The 21486-nt window shown below is 41.5% G+C and overlaps 2 long non-coding RNA genes across 2 annotated transcripts; both read left to right on the top strand.

The window, feature by feature from the left end:
• The first annotated feature begins 196 nt into the window (after positions 1-196).
• LOC307226884 lies at positions 197-19753 on the top strand. The gene is made up of 3 exons (XR_013843652.1): positions 197-416; positions 3670-3757; positions 18434-19753. It is a non-coding gene; the product is annotated as an uncharacterized lncRNA (long non-coding RNA).
• LOC307226962 lies at positions 430-2819 on the top strand. The gene is made up of 2 exons (XR_013843744.1): positions 430-847; positions 2627-2819. It is a non-coding gene; the product is annotated as an uncharacterized lncRNA (long non-coding RNA).
• Positions 19754-21486: the final 1733 nt, after the last annotated feature.

Genomic DNA, 21486 nt, shown 5'->3' with positions numbered 1-21486 from the left:
TCCTCCCTCTCCGCACACCTTAGCCACGCCCCCTTTCTTCCCCCCACGCGACAGGCCCGCTGCCAGGCCGCGACACGCACGCCACGCCCCCCTCCCCGCGCGAAGACGCCTCGCGCCGCCGGCCTCGCTGATTGGCCGAAGCTTCCCCAGTCGGGATCCGCGCGAAAGAGGCTTACCCGAGGTCAGCCGGAGAGGAGGGGGGCGGGGCTGCACGCTGACGTCAGCGCAGGCGGTGTTCAAGCGCGTTTATATCATTATTGACGCTTAGGGTTGAGTCACCTGTAGGACCATTATGTACCTTGGGCTGTCAGCGGCCGTGCTCTGTGCCGCCTGTTTACCCACATCAGTGTTTGCTCTCCTCCAGGATGCTATTTCTCCCCACATCTGGATCCACGAGGCTGCATATATCTCTCTGTGTGTGGCTTGTGCTCTTATATTGCAGGGTTAGGGAGCCTGGGGTTCTCCAGATGTTGAGGCTTTCAACCTCCCTTGTCCCAGACCATTGGCCATGCGTGCTGGCTGGGGCTGATAGGATTTGGAGTCCAGCGACCTGCCTCACAGGGTTGTTGTTAGGATAAAGTGGGGGGGGGGTACCACATTGAGCTCCTTTCAGGAAAGATGGGATAAAAATCAAATAAGCTTCTGGAGGCGAGCCTTCTCCAAGCTGGTGACCTCTAGCTGTTTTGAACTACTAAATCTAAGCTATGCTGGTTGGGATTGATGGGCGCTGGAGTTTGAAACAACTGGAGAGCACTGGGTGAGGGAAGGCTGGTTTGGAGGATCACAGGATTCCCATCCTCACTGCTTAGCCAAGTGACTCGCTAGGTGGCACAGAATTTAGTTATAGGTGGGTGAAATCAGGAGTTTCCTAATGCCTGATTTGTTCTTTGTAGAAAGTCTAAATATCGGTGAAGGAAATGTGTGGTGGGGGTAGCTAGAATGAATGTACTATCTTTTCCCATTACCAGTCAGTCTCGACAAGATGCTGGGCAAATGTCTGAAGCATAGAGTCTCTTATACTTGGTTGTATATATTTAAAGTGCATTAAATGACTTCATGGCCTTCATGACAACCATGGGGCTATCTCAGATGGGCATTGGTGCAACACATCGGGCAGGGCATACCCTTGATGCTTGATGCTATCCCTCCAAATGTAGCTCTCATAGTAATCTGGGATAATAAATATATTATTGAGTGATTTATATAGTTCATTTTTTAATTGTGCAAAACACTTCATAATTCTTATTTTACGTATCATTTACTGTTTCCATGCTGTTCCATATACTGTACAGATAAAAATCCCCACTGTATCCGTAAGCAGGCATTGAAAGAGGCTTAGAGTTAATCATTTAGTGACATTTTAACTATTCAGTTTAGCTCCCTTCATGCGCTCATCTCAGGGAGTTTGGAAGACATCCCTCCCTTCCATGAGTTCAAGGGATATGTGAGAGGTGCCCATGCTTGGCTTGTTCCTTGCTTTCCTAGCATTGCACTTGGTGCATTGGGGATGTGGCAATCACACCTAAAGCCCTTTCTCTCATATCAGACCTGTGACTGAGGGCTTAATCCCCCTTGTGTGAAAGGGGCAGTGTGGCTGGCTGTGAAAGTGTGCAGTTCCCTGGCTGCTCTCCTTGACATCCATGCATTGAGTGCAAACCTCTACAGGTCCAGAAGCACAGTTTCACCACTCATGGTCTATGCTTGTAGCTTTCCTCTTCTCAAGGGGACAGTCATGGTTCTCTCCTCCCCCATTTTTTAATCCTCTCAACAATTCTGTGAGGTAGGTTATAGACTGAGAGATGATTGGCCCAAGGTCACCCAGCAAACTTCATGGCCAAGTGGGGATTAAAACCCTGGTCTCTCAGGTCCTCCTCTGAAGCTGAAGCCATACACTACTGTGATTCTATTCAGATCCAGGATAAAGGCAGAAAGGGTGTTATGAATGTAATCCCAATGGGGGTTACAAATTTAATCCCAAATGTTTATTATGTCATGCAATCTTCTTACATTTGCCATATAAGGGCATAGATGATAGCTAAGAAAAAAAGCGGGTGGAACGTATTTTTGGAGACATCAGTGTGCTTATCCCCAAACTGGAAATATCTCGAGAAATCAGGACTGTGTGTAATGTTAGAATCCTAGAATTGTAGAGTTGGAAGGGACCCTGAGAATCATCTAGTCCAACACTTGGCAATGCAGGAATATGCAGTTGTCCCATGTGGGGACTGAACCTGCAACATTGGCATCATCAGCACCATGTTTTGTTGTCCTTGTTTTGAAATTCTGCATGTTTTTGTTTGTTTGTTTGACAACTAACATGCTAGCTAATATTTACGTTCTGGTGTTAAAGGAAGACGGCAGATTACTACTAGCAATAGCTGGGCTTGGGGAATCAGCTACTGTTTTAATACAAATTCAGTACATTCCAGCATTTGATACACATACTGAGAAAGGGAGGATGTGTGATTTGGTGGCAGGTTGCAACAGATGGTTGCATAATCCTGTTTGTCTCCATTCTTCCAGGGTCAGGTACTATTTCTCCTTGCCAGGGTTTTTGTTTTCTTTTTAATATGAAGTCTTAAAACAGTTGGATGAACTATTTTGCACTACCGTAATTTCTTCCCAGGATAAAAGGCTGCCTCTCTCTGTGTGACGATAATGGCATATGGCACAGACAATGGTTAAAACAAAGGAAGAATCACAGAGAATTGTTCGTGCTGAAGTTGGTAGTCTTCAGAGCTGCATGTACTCAGTTTCCAAAAGTCTGCGCCAGGTTATTCACATTCCACTACAGGAAAAATAAACACATTTGAATGGTTTCTGTGATGCTAGTGTTTTAATGTAAGATTATTCTGCTTGTGAGGGAATAGTCCAGGAGCACTGGAGGACACTGGAGCCTTGTTCTCTGGCTTCCAAAGGCTAAACTACAGGTAACGCTGCTGTTTGCTATTGACATCCAATCAGGATTGGGACATCTGTGAAACACAGAGAAGGCGGCTGCTGCTGTTTTTAAACCCTCTCCTCCTGTCTGAGACACCCCTGAAACTGCTATTTAACAAAGAATGCTGCGACACGATTGCTGACAGGAGAGGTCTTGTCACCATATAACACCTGTGCTCAGAGATCAAGAAGAATCCTGAGAACTAGTTTGTTAAGGGCAGTGCTTTTTTCTGGGAGTACACAGGGGTACACATACCCCTAAACATTTTGTGAATCTAACAGGAGAAGAAACTTTTTAAAAAATATTTTCTTCTCCACCATGGTGAATTGTCAGTTCTGTTGCCACCCCAATGGTGGCCTCATTTCCTGTCACAGTGTTTTCTGAGTCTTGGACAGAAGTGAGCATTTAATGTGTGAAGTAGGAGTTGGAATCTAGCACGGTGATTGGTCAGTTTCGTTGTTACCACCTCCAATGGTGGCTTCCTTTCCTTTCCCCGTGTAATGCATGTTCTTTGTACTTTTGTCCATTTACTGTATTTATTTTCCCCGATTTGAACTATAAAATGGTGATTTTCTTGAGTCAAAATGAGAGTACATTTTTTTTAATAGAAAAAAAGGCACTGGTTAAGGGTGCTTGGAATGCTGATTCTGTGAGGGCTAAACTACAGTTCCCAGGATTCTTTGAGTGGTGCTGGGAATGTGTTTTAATTGTATGGTCTTTGTCCGCAGCCTCTGAGATAACTGAAAGAAAAATGGATCCAGTTCACAGCCTGACCAGCATGCCGATTTTCCAGGAAGGAAGTTCCGCTGTGTTCAAGTAAATGTGCATAAGGCTGCAGTCTTAGGTGTACACAGTGATACTAGTACCACCACCACAACACTTCCTAGAATTGAAATAGGATGAAAGCAGCCTTGCATCCAATTATGCTCACTTAAGTCCCATTCAGATTGATAGAACAACTTCAATCAGTGGGACTGAATCATGCATAGTTGCATGCTGGATTACAGGCATTGTGATTTATTCCTCCTGACAACTTCTCCTTAATTCTCCTAAGTACTGAAGTGAGCACCGTTTTTTAAAACTTGCACTGACTTTGAAAGAGTAAAAGCTTAATGAACAGGCAGAAGTGTCCATTGGGCTTGCATCCCTGTTTATATCATGTGTGTTTCTTGCTAGACCGCTTGATTTTATTTATTTATTTCTTTATGACTGAAAATAGGCTGCAGTTGCTGTGGTCCATTTGTCCCATGGCTGCAAATCAGGATGACTTTGTTCAGAACAGGACAAAAGGCTTAGAATCCTGCTTTGGAAACATGTTTTGTCTGTAGAAAGGGATTTCCTAAAGTACTTTAGCATCTGATTTGGAGAGTTCCCATCTGGAGGGGAGCATTGTTAAAGTCACACTGGTGCCAGAAAGTGCAATGATAAGGGCTACAAAAGAGATCAATTGAACCTTCAAAAGTCAGACAATGAATACAAAGAACTTTTACAATGGAGACCATTTGATAGGAGTCTTCTCTCACCAAGGTCACTGGCAAAGTGCCCATACACACAGGTTTTAGGCTTAGATTTGAGAGGTTAATCGTATTTTAAACATGTGAAACACCTGCTACACAAAATACAATGCAGTGTTGCTGTTGTTTTGTTTATTTTCGTTGTGCAACGTTCTTGTGGAGGGTTCACACCAAAGGTGAAAAGGGTTTCCATGGAGCAGCCCTCACAAGCTATTCCAGGGTATAAAATGATAAATACATGTTAGACTACTGCTGGAACTCATTTGCATCTCACTCTGTTGACCCTCTAGATTGTAAGGTAGACTGCCACCACCCTGGGGAAGCTTATGCCCTAAGGTTGGGGGAAAGCTTGGTCCGTTTCCTGTACAGTGGTACCTCGGGTTACATAAGCTTCAGGTTACATACGCTTCATGTTACAGACCCAGAAATATTACCTTGGGTTAAGAACTTTGCTCCAGGATGAGAACAGAAATCGTGCTCCGGCAGCGCAGCAGCAGCGGGAGGCCCCATTAACTAAAGTGGTGCTGCAGGTTAAGAACAGTTTCAGGTTAAGACCGGATCTCCGGAACGAATTAAGTACTTAACCCGAGGTACCACTGTACTACATACTGGTCTTCATGGAAATAATAATAATAATAATAATAATAATAATAATAATAATCAAGTGTTAAAAACAGTAAGGTGGGCCAACTTGGACAGTCGGGTGTAACAATTCACCTATCAATCACCTGCCATCATTAGGATGTCTAATGGTTGGGCAGACAATCCAGCTGTCTCTCTCCCTGTTCACATATGATGTAAAGTGTAGGGCAGTTGGGTGTCGTTTGGGAAAATTGCCTCCCGGGCCAAATTTGGATCAGTGGTTCCTGTCCTTCGGTACACCAAAAACCAACAGACGTTTAAGCTAGATCTTCACTTTGTCTTCCTTTGCTAGATCCTTATAACTGACCTTATGATACAAAATGTCACTTTTTGAGGTGCAACCTAGAACAAACTTTGGCTTGTAGTTGGTGAGGACAAAACTTAACCACAAGCCCAGGTTTGGATGATGTGCTCAGCCATAGCTTAGCCGGGGCGGACTTGGGTCTTTCAAATTACAGCGGCACCCTGTTCAAGGCCAAAATTCGGCGCCCCGTCCTGCCTCTGGCCTTCCATTCTGTTCAGTTCACTATGCCATAGTTGCAGTGCTCTGCATTGTCTCTTAGACTCAGTGTCCAGTGTGGGGAAGCCAGTCATGCTGCTCTTAAATCTGCCTCTGAGCTTGACTTAGCTGTCAGTGCTTGAGGAAGGCATAGGTCAGCAATCAAAAACCATAAATCACCCAGGGCCAGTGAAGTTAAATCTTTATCCACGGAAACAAACCACAGATCAGGCCCTGTAGTCTCAGCAACTCTTTCTTGGAAGTCTTGCCCCAATGACATAGTTGCGAGGACTGAAGGGCCCCGCCTTCCTACTGTGATAGGAATTTTGAGGTCTTAGATATCTGTAATGTTCATAAGCGTACCAACCAAGCACGTACATAGATCAGCACAGGAAGACTGACCTGGAACCATTTTGACTCCTAAACTGAGCAAATGTTTTCTCTGCAAGGTCAAAGTGGGAAACCTCCCCATTGTCTCTTTCCTCACAAATCTTGTCTTAAGGGCACATTTAAGATATGAATAGGGTGTGAGCCTGTGACCTGGCCCAGGAACTAAGTATTTATCACTACAAAAGAATGACCAGGCTCCCCAGGCAATCCAATCAAGTAACCTGCCAGACAGGAGATAAACAAGGACAGGAGAAAAACAACATTCAAATTTCTGTTTAGACCGCTTTTTCTTTGATGTAGGTATGATATATCTGAGGGGTGGTCTTAGGTTACACCCCTTCTGTGATGTATGTATGATGTTTCTGGGGGTGGTCTTGATCTAAAGGTAAAGGTAAAGGTAAAGGTACCCCTGCCCGTACGGGCCAGTCGTGTCCGACTCTAGGGTTAGGTGCTCATCTCGCTCTAGAGGCCGTGAGCTGGCGCCGTCCGAAGACACTTCCGGGTCATGTAGCCAGCGTGACGAAGCTGCAGCTGGCGAGCCAGCACCAGCGCAACACACAGAAACGCCATTTACCTTACCGCTATAAAGCGGTCCCTATTTATCTACTTGCACTTAAGAGTGCTTTCGAACTGCTAGGTGGGCAGGAGCTGGGACCGAACGACGGGAGCTCACCCTGCCGCAGGGATTCGAACCGCCGACCATACGATCAGCAAGTCCTAGGCACTGAGGTTTTACCCACAGCGCCACCCGCATCCCTGGTCTTGATCTACAGGGTGGCAATTTCAAAAGTCTTTATAAGGCCTTGTGCACCATTTTTCGGAGTTCCTCCTCTCCTGCGGGTGAGGGGAGCACCCTATTGCAACATATCAATAAAGATCAAGCTTACTAGCTGCTTTGCTTCTCAATATTCTGTGGTTGGCCTCTGTTATCTTCTCCTACCAATAGGGAACCTATGTAAGGACTCTATATGGGCTCTTGGATACCCCATAAGGGAAAAGGGCAATTTTTGTTTACAACACTACCTCTCTCTAAGGTTCCTCCTCTCCAGGGTTTTCCCCACACAGTCTCAAACTGTGTCTGCAGAGGTGTCTGCACACCTCTGAGCTCTGTTCTGCTCTCCTCATTATACTGTGCCTTCTTGGGGAGCTTGTCACTGCAGGAGGCAGAGAATCCCTGGATTCTTCAGGAGCCTCTTGACCCCCTCCTCTCCAGCCTCTGCTTCTGCCTCAGAGTCTGAACTACATTCAGCCACAGACTCTTCCTGCTCACTAAACCCTGTTGCCCCTCCATCTTCCAACACCTCTCCCCACCCCCGTCTCCTCCTTCTGACCACTCATCATTGTCCCTCCACCAATCCCCTGGCTCTGAGTCTTCTTCCCCTGGGGGTTCCTCTGCTGGTGCCTCCCACCACTCTTCTGTATCCAGCCAGTTCATGACATTAGCTCATCATGGTGTGGTGGCAAAAAGGGCTTGGGAGCAGCAAAGCAGCTGCAAGCTCCTTTCTAAGGGCCCACAGGTATGTTGTCAAGCCAAGTCTTGGTTTAGCATGCCACGAGCACCAGGCTAGGGTTGTAGCCTTTTTTTTTAAAAAAAAGCCCTCTGGATCAAAAATGTGAATTTGTTTTTTTCGGTACAATGTGTCCCCACCAGAAAATCATTAAACAAATTAGAGGGGAAGGAATTTGTTTAAAACTATAATTGCTTAAGTCTGGTGGACTGCATGTAGGTAATTTAGCATGTAGCAACAGGTTCAGTTTACTATTCCATTTTAAAATATATAATTGTGCCCAGTGTTTAGATATTGTTCCTTAAATAGGAGCCCTGCCCTTCTGGTTTTGTATTTGAAAGTCTCTGTTGTTGTGGAAGCAATAGAATTTTTGTTTCTTTTGCTGGAAGAAGTTGTAGCCATCACTTAAGCCTTCATTAGTTCTGTCAAAACACTATAACTGCTGTGTTTTCTAGGAAGACGAAGTTTTGCCATTATTTATAGAACTGAAGCTTGTAAATGGGGCATTTCTTATCTTTCATAAACACTATGAACACAGTAGCCAGCAAAATGGAGTACTTGAAAATAAAATGTAGACCTTTTATGTGAATATTTTATTACTCCGGAGTGAAGTTTAGGCTGCAATCTTGTACACAGTTACTTGGGAGTGAGCCATACTAAAATATCTATAGGATTGTGGTGTTAGGCCACAGTCTTTAAATGCACTTTCTAAGACCACTGAATGCAGTGGGACTAACTTCTAAATCCCACCTTTCCATGCCTCACAAATTGGCCTTTTAACCATCAATCCCTCTTCACAGGGAATGCTGAGAATTATAGCTCTGTGAAGGGAATAGGAGTTGTCAAACAAGTCTCACCACACTTAACAAACTACAGTTCCCAGGATTCTTTGGGGGAAGCCATGACAGTGGTACAATACCTGTTAAAAATGTAAGTTGCAAGTGTGGCATTAATTTTTTTAATGTTGCTTATAGTTTAGCTGTGTGCACTGCAAACTATTGTGTTGATAAAACACAAACCATCAAACACCCGGAATCTAGCATTTCACTATCCCATAGGCAATCTATACATATACTGTACATTGTGTATACATCTAAATGTGCAAATGTAGACTTTATGCACCTTTATGTCATGCCTCTGCACCCAAGTTCTGCTCTCATCTGGGCTATATGCCTACATAAAGTGATTCCAAGGTGATTTTGTAATTAATTAACTATTTGTAGGGTTGCTATTGTAGCAGGAACCTCCCCACCCCAATCATTCTGGAGGTAAAATCCGTGATGTTTTGAAGCAGAACTGGTAATTTCAAACATTTGAGTGATTACAGTGTTTATCATTTTGTCTACTATTAAAAAAAAAAATCAGACTTCAAATTCAATTCAAAGTTTAAGCACATACAAATACATATGAGTCTTGACCATTTATCCTGTAAATAAAGGGCAGAAAAATTTGTCTGCAAATGGTAAGGCTGAAATGACTGAGAATGTTAAAAAAAAAATCCTATGAATTCTGACTCTCTGGCCATTTCCCCCCATATATAAGGGCGTGGAATTGTTGTCCGACAATGACAGCCCTTTCCTGTAAATAAAGGAAGCGCTCCCTTGCTTGGGCTACAGGATGCCTTGTATTACAGAGTTTCTTGTTTTGTTTTAAATCTAACCCTATTTTTTAAATCTACTCCTTACCCTTCATTTCCTTTATTCAAATGGTAATTTAGCCAAAGGTTTCAACATTTTCAATAGTATAAAAGGTTTGCTGAGACATGAACTCTGCACATGCACAGAGGCTAGATCAGCAAAAAAGGGGGGAGAGAGATAGAGAGAGGAAGGAGGGGGAACTGTAGGGAGTGAGAGGAGCTTGGGCTGAAGGGGAAATTTATCCAAATTTCCTTATGTAAAAAAACTTGGAGCCACTGAGGGAAATCACCCTTAATGTGTCTTTTGCTCCAGGGGCTACGTAAGACAAAAGGTGTTAAGTACTGGACCATCAAAGTCAGGAGGTTGCCAAGTTTCAAATCTTAACATGATTAACATGCCAAATTCTTTTCACAGGTAAATATCAAAGCACTCCCCCCCCCCAAGGGATTTAAATCACAGACTTTGTGTGCATTTTAGGACAGGCTTCTCACATGAAATAATTTTTTCCCTTTTAACAGGATATGTGAACCCCGATAACAAAGTGTTTGTCCCTTCTTTTCTCCCACAGCAACTTTCTTTCCTGTTCTGTGAAACAAGTCTGAATCCCTGCTGTATTAGTGACTTCCATCTCTTTGTGGCTTTGACACTTTAAGTTACAAATAATCTCTTTTCATTTATTTAATCAGTTTTTCCATGAAGTCTATGAAATTAATCGAAGCACAACCAAACATTGTTTGTGGAATGGTATTTGTTTACCTTTTTGCCTGAGTATTATTATTTCTGGTTCCTCATAGGTCATTGTGTGTGTGTTTACTTTGGGGACATGTCCATCACATACTGAAAGTCATTTTAAGCCCTTTTCCATTGTTTTCTCATTCTTTCAGTCCAGTAGTAATCTGTGGTTTTGATAATATCTTTGTATTATTTAATAATAATTCTTTTTCTAAATCTGATGTCTTTGTGTCAAGTCTGTTTTCATCTGACAGGTAATCTAATTTTTGGCTTTTTTATTTTTTAACCTTTGTTGTATTTTTTACAGTTCTCTTTCTATACATGTGGAGTAATTTTTTATTTAATAATATGAAAAAAAAAACACCAAAAAAACTAAGTGAAGGAAAGCAAACAAACTTAGCAGATAATAACAGTAATTATATGAAAATGTGATAATAATATTAAAATGAGTAAAATGCTTAACATGCTAAGATTTTATTATTTGCAGCTAATAACTCAAGGAGATTTTCTTGGGGAGGGGTTTTTTTGCTCCTCCCTTTTCTAACTGTCTTTTAAGTCCCAAAAAAACCCTAACCCCTTACAGGATATCACTTCTACAGATGTGCAATGATGAAAAAGCAGCAACAACCCCTCAACTCAGTTCTTCGCCATCACAAGACCTGCGACAACAGACACCAGAGTTTTCAAAATGCCCACAGCTATCTCTTTCAAAGGATATAGACTGCCGGGGGAGTGGGGCTGACAAAGGGGGGTGGAGTGGAATTGCAAGGACATTTTCTGACTTTTGAACCTCAAGATACATACATAAAATATCCCAATTGTCTCAAGATATGCAACTGATATTTAATTAGTTTGTTTTGTATTATGTGTTATTACGTAGGAATGTTGAAATGTGTCTTGACAGTTTGTTATTTCCACAAATGGAAGGGGGGTATTTTTGTGTGTAATTGTTTTTATGTTTAATGTCTTATTCCTTACACCCCAGTGGAGGATTCTCATACATTTTATGCTTTTTTTACAGATCAGGCTATTATGTAGTCCAATGTTTAGAATTAGATAAATTTATAACCACATTTCGTTGTTTCACCTGGCACTCTGCCAACTTCCCTACCCATTTTAAAATGTGCTAAAACTCACTTTACCAAGGAGCAGCTTCTAAGATACATGAAGGTGGATATGCTTTGGTTTAGCAGGAATGATCCCTTATAGAGTTAAATTGACTTATTTGGACAAGTGCCCTTTTAAGAATGGTTTTCTTTTAACAGATTGGTTTGAAAAGTTGAGAACCATGGGGCAAGATAAATTCAAATTGGACTCAGTTTGAATTGGGCAAGTGTATCGGGACACAGGTGGCGCTGTGGGTTAAAGCCTCAGCGCCTAGGACTTGCCGATCGAAAGGTCGGCGGTTCGAATCCCTGCGGCGGGGTGCGCTCCCGCTGCTCGGTCCCAGCGCCTGCCAACCTAGCAGTTCGAAAGCACCTCCGGGTGCAAGTAGATAAATAGGGACCGCTTACCAGCGGGAAGGTAAACGGCGTTTCCGCGTGCGGCTCTGGCTCTGGCCAGAGCAGCGATGTCACGCTGGCCACGTGACCCGGAAGTGTCTCCGGACAGCGCTGGCCCCTGGCCTCTTAAGTGAGATGGGCGCACAACCCCAGAGTCTGTCAAGACTGGCCCGTACGGGCAGGGGTACCTTTACCTTTTATCCAGGCTGCAATTAGCTTTTTGGTCCTTAATGTGCAAGTGAGCAACTTCCCATGACTGCAAGACCAGAGCCTATAATAATAAAACCCCATAGAAAGGCCAAGGTAAAGACATTTCTCTCAGGACGTGTCCAAACCTGTGGCAGCTGTGGTGAGTGCCAGGCAACATGGTTGATATGAAAGCCCTAAGTGGATTCGCCAGGGATTGCCACTACTGTGACACCATGCCGGTGTGAGACCACAGAAGAGCTACTTTGACACCTGAGAACGCAAAAATGGTGGGGGGCAAAGCAAACTGCATTTTTCAGTCATTAGTGGACCTTCCTGCTAAATGTAAAGCATACGCCACTATTGAGAAAATATTTATTCCAAGGTGCAAAAATACCACAAGTAACTGAGCAACAAAATATTAATTTTACGTGATATCCTATGTCTAACTATGTGCACTATTACACTGTTATATTTCTATGCAAATATCCTTGAGAAACGTGACATCCAAGTCCCTTTCAGGTTCACATGGACACACGCATCTGGGAGGGAGAATAGCAGGTTAATATTTACCACTTTAAATTGTGCGGAGAAAAGGATTGCAATGTAGCCACCTTTGCAATCTTTTTTTTTTTTTAATTTTTATTAGTTTTCCAATTTTAAAACAAGTCAACAACAACATGCAAACATCAACAAATACAAACAAACATACAAATGTAGTTTCTTAACCTCATTTTCATAAACCTCCTTTCTCGGACTTCCCCATACCTCACCCTTTTTGCATCCTTATTTTACAGTTTTTCAGCAACCCTTTTTGCCAATTAAATTTAAACTTATTATCTTTCTCAATTTCACCTTAAATCATCAAACAATTTCAGCTGTAATTCTGCGTCTTCCTTCCCCTTGACATTTTAGCACTCCTCAATTTTGTAACAGTCCTTAAGATATACTTTATACTTCTTCCAGTCTTCCTCCACCGTCTCTTTCTCTTGGTCACGGATTCTGCCAGTCATTTCTGCCAGTCCCATAAAGTCGATCACTTTCGTCTGCCATTCTTCCAGTGTGGGTAGTTCTTGTGTCTTCCAATACTTTGCTAGAAGAATCCTTGCTGCTGTAGTGGCGTACATAAAAAAAGTCTTGTCCTTCCTTGACACCAATTGGCCGACCATGCCCAAGAGAAATGCCTCTGGTTTCTTATGGAAAGTACATTTAAGTACCTTCTTAATTTCATTATAAATCATTTCCCAAAAGGCTTTAATCTTTGGGCAGGTCCACCAAAGGTGAAAGAAGGTGCCTTCAGTCTCATTACATTTCCAACATTTATTATTGGGCAGATGATAAATCTTCGCAAGCTTGACTGGGGTCATGTACCACCTGTAAATCATTTTCATAATATTTTCTCTTAGGGCATTACATGCCGTAAATTTGATACCGGTGGTCCATAACTGTTCCCAGTCAGCAAACATAATGTCATGACCTATGTCCTGTGCCCATTTAATCATAGCTGACTTGACTGTCTCATCTATTGTATTCCACCTCAGCAACAGGTTATACATTCTTGATAAATTCTTAGTATTGGGTTCTAGCAATTCTGTTTCTAATTTCGATTTCTCCACCTGGAAGCCAATTTTCCTGTCTTGTTTAAAAGTCTCCATTATTTGGTAATAATGGAGCCAGTCTCGTACCTTGGACTTTATTTTCTCAAAGCTCTGTAATTTGAATTTGCCACTTTCTTGTTCTAAGATTTCAAAATATTTTGGCCATTTAGATTCCATATTAAGTTTCTTCACCTCCTTAGCCTCCATTGGTGATAACCACCTAGGAGTTTTATTTTCCAACAAATCCTTATATCGAATCCAAACATTGTATAATGCTTTCCTAACAATATGGTTTTTGAAACCCTTGTGAACTTTAACCTTGTCATACCATATATATGCATGCCAACCAAACCTGTTGTCGAATCCTTCCAAGTCCAGAATGTCTGCATTCTCAAGAAGTAGCCAATCTTTCAACCAGCAGAAAGCTGCCGGCCACCTTTGCAATCTTATCTCCGAAGGGGGGAACTGTAGCAGGAACCCCCCCACCCCAATCATTCTGTTTGTACAAACTTCACACACACTCACACTCACACACTACATACGCTATGCTTCTGTTATAAATTCATAGAAAATCAACCATACATTGGATTTGCACTGTTCCACTTTTATTTTACTCCATGAAGGAAAGACTACAAAATGGGGCAGGTTTGATACAGGGCTGCCATAATCCCTTCAGCATCCCAGCACATACACAGGTGCCCTGCCCAGTTGCTATGCCAACCCTGATGGTCCCAGACAGAAGACAATCAAGATCACAAAGAAGTTGCATATGGGAGTGGATTCAGCATGGACTGAAACAAAGGACACTGATCAGATCTTCCCTCAGGGGGCAGGAAACTGCAAACTCCCCTTTGTCTCCTGGAAGTGACTCAGGGGGAGGGGGGAAGGGAGGAACCAGCCAGGTGACAAGACACTCAGGTTACCACCAACTCCTCCCTCAACCCCTCCTTTCTGTAATGTATGCATGATGTTTCTGGGGGTGGGCTTGATCTAGAGGAGGGGAATTTCAAAAGTTTTTATAAGACCTTGTGCACTATTCTTCTGGGTCTTTCCTCTCTCCTGCAAGTGAGGGGAATACCCTGTTGCAACAGTTCAATAAAGACCAAGCCTACAGGCTGCTGTTTTGCTCCAAGTTATCCTGGTTGGTGTCTTTGTTTTGTCCAAGGGAGCCCTCGGATTTTTCCTGTAACACTATATTTCAAGAAGGAAAAACCAGGACACCGCAAAAGTTGTTGAGCTTTATTTTACAAAAACGCTCCAAAACCCACAATTTTTCAATTGACTTGCCTAAGATCCTGGACGAAGCACTTCCTTTCAGAAATCCCCCCCGGCATAGCTGTCAACGTTTCCCTTTTAAAAGGGAAATTCCCTTATTCTGAATAGGATTCCTCGCAAGAAAAGGGAAAAGTTGACAGCTATGCCCCCCGGACATCAATTCCACCTTTGAAATCTTGGAAGTGTCTGGGAAAATTCAGATGTATGGCAGCCCTACTATTTGCACAATGTTTGTGTACTCAAAATGTTTGAAGTATGGTATCCAAAAGTCCCCCTTTTGGCTTGAGGAATACCACTTTTCAAGATTTAATGCTGGATCTAATCGTTGTATATGCCAAGTTTACAAATATGGAGATTTGTGATATTTTAATGTCATTTCTTTCTTGACTTGTGTGGCAATATGCATTTCAAAATAAGGCTTTCTAAAATTTTCAGCTGTTGGAACTCTTAGCTAAGGCTTACTCACTAGCCAGCTATGTCTCACTTAATGTAAAACAAATATATCAAAGTTCATCTAGCAAATGTTAAGAGTTTTGCACAGCCCAAGTGTACAGAAGTTTGAGAAACAATTTTGAAATTAGGTTAAGAGGCTCCAAACATATTAAAACTCTGGATGCATCCAAGGCAGCACTTTCACTTTTTCTTCTTATGAATATAAACATGCTTTCACCACTTGACAATGTTGGCTCAGGGTTTTTATTTTGTTTTGTTTTGTTTTTAAAACAACAACACTGAGTTTGTGCAATTGCATTTGCATCCTCAGGAGATGTGTGCCAGATGAGTCTGATGCACTGCACATTGTTGAAAAAATGGAGGATGGGGAGACTTCAGATGGGCCGGGTGAAATTTCCGCAAGGGACAATAGTGCAAACTCATAATAGGAATGGGTCTGATGATTAAAGAAGAGGGATGAGACGATGGCTAGGAAGACAGACAACAAAACACAGAAAGGTTTGTACTTCTTCAGGCTGCAAGTGGAGCACTTAGTAACATCATATAAATCATTGCAGACTGCACCACTGGCACACAAATATCCGTGGAATATCGTTCAAAAAGCCTGCTATCTATGTGCAACAGCTGACTTGTCAGCTGAGGAATCTAGAGTCAGACTATTGTCTTTCAGGAGGCTAGAGAAGGTTATGTGAATGAAATATTGTATATTAGAGCTGATTCACTGACAGATATGCTGAATATTAAGTCTCTTAATGGTGCACTATATGGGGAAAGCCTCCATGCACCTGTAACGGCTATTAGTTTCAATACTACAGAAGCCTCCCTCTAGCTATCTCTTGCTCTGTGCTCCCAGGAAGGACAGAGTTTAGCATTTGCTCACTTTGGCATTAGCTTTGCATTTTCTTGTTATTGAGGACCCAAACAGTGCCAAAGCTGGTTCTCTTTGTTAGTCTCTCCTTGAAGCTACAGACACTTGTATTCACTCTTGAAACTTGGTAGCCACTACAAGTGTATGGAGTGTTCTATATATTAGGCTCCCCTAATGCCTATTAAGTGTGTGTGTGTGTGGGGGGCTTAATATCAGAACAAATCCCAGCCTTCCCCAACCTGATGCCTTCCAGACATTTTGGACTTCAACTCCCTTCAGCCCCAGTCAGCATTGCTAATGACCAGGATGATGGGATTTGTAGTACAAAACCTCTAGAGGGCAACAGGTTGGGATAGGCTGCCCTTCCACCATTATCCTATGTGCTTCTTCATGAAAGTAAGTCCCACTGAGTTGAAGCTCCATGGAATGACTCCCAGGCTTAAGCAATTGCAACCTTGCACTACAATTTAACCACTTACTATAATATTGAATGTTGCTATATAATGGTGGTTTTTCCCTACACTATGCTTGCAGACTTTCACCTACATCAATATTGCACATTTTCATCATGTAGGACAGTGGTTCCCAGATAGCTAAGTACTGCAGACCCCCTGCTTTTCAAAAGCCAAGCCGTGGACCCCCTACTTTCAAAAAAATTGATATCTCCCTGGTAGGTTTTTAAAAATGTGAATGGTGTCACAAACCCCCTGGGTGGGTTATGCAGAGGCCCTGGGATCCATGGATCACTAATTTGAAGCTGATGATGTAGGGTATTTATGCAATGAATTGCATAGCCTGCCTTGGACAATGTAAAATCCCTAAGGTATCTCACCTGATTCTTGCAAAGTAATTGACTGCAAGCAAATCCAATAGCTAAGTAACCCTTGTTCAGAATTTTAGCAACTGAGGAGTGACTCTAATTAACTTTGTGGTGTTAACTTGGAGGGATTGTCAGAAGTGCTCCGACCAGAAAGTTTACTTAAGATAAGAACCTTGCCCATGCAAGGACACCAGATATTAAAGCAAAACCTGCATGCTGCAGATGTGTGTCTCTGCTTCCACAGCTAAATCTGATCTTTTAGCTTTCCTTTCAGTGTAACTTTGCTTTTTCTTGAGATCTTATAGGTTTAGGGAATTAGATGTTTTGCTGTTATTAGCAACCAGTATTTAATTCATAATGGATATCTCAGAATCTTGGAATATGTTTAGCCAACCAATTGCTGAAGATAAGATTTGTGTGAAGTTTTCAATACAATTTTCGGTCTGCCTCTTTACAGTAAGCAAAAACTGCTTACACTGCAAGTGTTCACCTTATACATGTCTGCTCTGGTAAACCCAGTTAAGATCAATAGGACTTAATCTCTAGCAAGGATGCAGACTGAAGCAGGCTAGCCTAGCCTCTTTGAGGCCATATTCACATTATATACTTTAAACAAAGAATACTGGGAGCTGCATTTTCGGAAGGGTGCTGAGAGTTGGTCTGAGGCCCCTACAGTGTTTCCCATGCAGAAGTACAATCCCAAGAGTCCCCTGTTAAGAGGGATTGATTGTTAAAACCACTTAGCTTTAGCTCACATTCCTAAACCTTCTAGGTTGAAATCAGAGAGTTTAACCACTGGTCCCAGAATTTTTATCCATGTCATTCTTTACAGATGATATAACAAATCCACCTGGTATAGGGTGGTGTATATATAATAATAATAATAACAACAACAACAACAACAACAACAACAATAATAATAATAATGGCAACTTTGACAATAAACCAATTTCCATTGCTTCTTTTGTTTTATATTTGTATGTGTGTGTAAAATCCTAGTATATTTGCCAGGATTTGTAATTATTTAATAACTGTACATATTAAATGAATTAAATGTGCATACATTCAGTTTGCCTTTTTGCTAGTTTCAAGGGTATTGTAAAATAAAATAAAATATCTAGGTTGCAGAAAGATCTGCTCTGTTAAAGGGGCTTTAACAGTGCAATCTGTATCAGGTAAAGCATATAGGAGTGTACTTAGTCTGAATGCCCCTTCAAAGGAATGTAACAGGGAGGATTTACTTAACAGGTGTGTCTTGCTTGCTTAATAAATTGGCTTGTTATTATATAAATATGGGCTGTGAGATAGTTAACAGCGTTATCATATAAGAGGCAATAACAGGACTTCAAAGTTAACTTTCATGAATGGGAGGGACATGCACATTCTACAGCTGCTGTTTTTATCTGAACTAGAACTAGATCAGAAGACAACATTGTTTCAGTTTACATTGTAATCAGGACCAGATTAAGGGATTACAAGGACACATGGCTATAAAATTTGGGGAGGGGTGTTCTTTCTTGCTTAAACTGTGTCTTTTAAAAGGGTAATCGAGAATGATCTGAGAAGCGTCACTCCTTTTTGTTGGGCTCTGTCCATCACCCATCCATTCATCACAGAATGTTAGCCTTTTGGTAGTCTCTAATATATAGTTACATATATAGTTATTTCATTTATGAATCGCTTCCCATAAAATATCCAGAAGCAATTTCACAATTAAAAACATCTGCAATAAAAACAATCACAGTTTTGTATATAAAAAACAATTACAACATTTAGAAACACTTTCATACGTAAAAATAGTTTCAAATCATGTTAAGTAATATTGTTATATATAGTCTTGAAATGTAGTTTTTTGTATCTTCTTCTAGGGGACAGAAATACGAAACATCTACAACAATGCAAAAATCTATGCAACTAGCAGCCAAGAACGTCACAAGTGGGAAACTTTTTATGACACAGGGAATTCTGAAGAAACATCTGTTCTGCTCTTCCTGAAAGAGTTCTATGAATATTTCTTGCCTAATAGACTTACTTAGTGGCATGACCTCTTTGGCAGTACTCAGAACTGCCCATCTAATATTGAGAAATACACAAGACTAATCAAGACTCAAGTCTAAGTGCACGTCTCAAACAGGAGAATCACAGGATTCTCTGCAGTTTAAGTTAATAAATTTGCAAGTCCTTGCACAGTTCTGACAATTTCCCATTTACCCATTGCTGTAACCAAGTTCCACCCACATGTGTGCTTGAAGCATGCAAATTTATTCCTAATATATATTTTGGTTATGAAATATGGAAAGAACAGACAGTTAGCTCTGGGTTAGATGTCATTTCTTCATGTTGTTCTGCAACACTTAACAGCAACAAGCACTTCATAAAGACACCACACTTATTCATCCTGGCCCTGCACTGGTCATTAACTTGAGAAACATCTGTGCAAGGAAAGGGTGGGAAGGGATTCCCCCCCCCCCCCCACGGTCCGTTTTAGGCAGGATGTGAGAGACTTTGAGCAGGGATCTCCCAGGAGCACCTCTACCATTTAGAATACTTTCTCCCCAAGAAGGCCCGCCAGGCCACTTCCTTAGGGATGCAGGAGATGACATGCAGGATGTCCCTTGGGTTTTTGTTTGTTTTAAAGTTAGTAGCAGCTATAAGACCATGATGCTAGAGAAGGATCATTTTGAAGACTTTCTGTTTTGCACCATTTTCCCAATTAAAAATGTCCCTCCCTCTTGCATTGTTAATTTTCCTTCTATTGAAACCAATGGGAGGGTGTTTTTTGTTTAAAGAAAGAATTAAATAAGTTTTTATAAAATAGGAACGAGGAGGAAAGCTGCTTCCTCTACCTTCTAATCTGGTGGCACAATTTCACCAGAGCCATAGGAGCCAACTCCTAGAGGCTGAGGGGTCTTTGGACCCCCCAATAAAATATTTGAGGGGGTCCAGCCCCCCCAAGTTGATGGGCATTACCATCATGTGATTGATTATGCAAGGTGGGGCTTACCTGCCCCCCCAATATTTTATTCAAGCTGGCACCCCTGGGCTAAGGAAACAATGGTTTCTCTGTTATAGCATTGCTCTACTAGTGTTTTGGATCTCTTGAGGAGATATTGAGGAAATATTTTATCCATTTCTTTTTAAAAAACTTGTCTCTGTGTTTCTAGTATACTGATTTTATAATGTTTATAATGTTTTTCATTGGGAACTTCTTTAGATATTCAGTTTATATATTTTAAAATAAAAATGAGTGTGAGTATATCATTGGCCCCATTCTTTAGTCCTGATTGTCTCCCTGGCTATCTAGTTTACTCTGGAAAACTTTGTATATAGCTTGCATTTTAATGCTATTAATATTGAATTATACACTAAGCACAGGTTGAAATGATTAAACAAACATTCATTATTCACACTCTTAATTGTTTCTTGCTATTATATCATTGGATTTAATTAAAATAAACTGTATTTACATAAGTGCTTGGCAGCCACACTGCTACATGAGGAAGCGCCTCCTGACGTCGGTGGAGACATTTGGATTAATGTGTTAAAGGCTGCTTATGTATTTATTTTGATCCCTCAACCCCTGCTCTACTGTAGTTGACTGGACGAATCTTCTTGAACCAGAGATGCAAGTTGGCACATGCATGTTCAGAATTAAACAGATGGTGCTGATTTTCACCCACATTAAATAGCTGATAGCTCCTGACAGGAAAAGTAGCCTGTTGAAAACTTGTATATGAGAAATGAAATAAGTTGTCTGGCATACAAAATGTAAACCAAAACACTCAACACACTAGACTTAGCTCCAGGACCAGCTCCAGAGGGTGACAAATGCTGGAGAGGACTTGTCACAATAATATCAGAAGTCCCACTACCCTAACAGTGCTGCCATTTCCACTTTGCACAGAACATTCTAGAAGATCAGATACAACTTAAGAGAATTCTTAGGGTTCATGTCCTATCTCTACCAGGTTCAGGGGTTTCTTGCCAGTGAACTCCTCAAAATCCTTAAGCTACTTAGACCAGGGTCCCTACACAGAAGGAAGATAGCTCTTCTCAGCATCTCCAGCTCAAGAAGAATAAAAGAAAAATGCATTATTCCCTCATTCTTCCTGTGTTGGTGGACAGTAGTTATAGGCTGCTGCGTAAACTAGGCCATCTGATGTCCACACATTATCTATATGACATAAGGGTACATGCGTCAGAAAGGCAATGTGGCCACTTTGTACCACTGACTTTTATGCATAAAAAAATGAGAGGAAAACCCCCATAGCAACTGTTTTTCATTTTAAATAGGTGGCAAAGTCTACAGCTCTGTGCTCAGGAATGCCAAAGGGGCATTAAACAGCAATGAGCCAAGTGACCTCTTTTCAAGATCTATGGTTTAATAATTTGCATTTAGCTTTCTTCATTGTCTGAAAAGAACAACAACAGGAAACGTTCCAGGTAATAAGCTACCTGTTAAAAGTCTGAGAGCTATTATCCTGACACAGCCGATTGCTTTCTCCTCACATCTGTGTTTTTCAGTTTCAAAGTCACACAGTGACAATGGCAAAGTATTCAACGGCTGTTTTGTCAATTGCTAAATCTTCCTCCAATTTATTGATACTTCTGGAGTTTTATTTAGAATGTTTTGTAGTTACTGTGTATTTAAAAGGAAACATTCACTTTGTTTTTAAAAAACGCCTACCCTCATGGCTCAGTAAAATGGGATAACATTTCAGTAAGAGTTTACTGACTTTGCTGGTTACTGTGAATTGGCCGTTCACTTCCTGGATTAAAAAAAATGTTAATGTTTCTTAATGGATGTTTGCTAAAAGGGGCAATTTACCTGCAGAGGTGAGGCCTGAGACAGAGGCATAGCAGATTGTATTCAAGCGTAGCAGTTTAGGGCAGAAACAGAAGAAAGCCTGATAGCTGGCTG

Source organism: Podarcis cretensis (genome assembly GCF_951804945.1).
Source record: "Podarcis cretensis genome assembly, chromosome: 11".
In the NCBI taxonomy this organism is placed as follows: domain Eukaryota; kingdom Metazoa; phylum Chordata; class Lepidosauria; order Squamata; family Lacertidae; genus Podarcis; species Podarcis cretensis.
The sequence above is the reverse complement of the archived record's forward strand: the minus strand, read 5'-3'. Positions and strand labels throughout refer to the sequence as shown.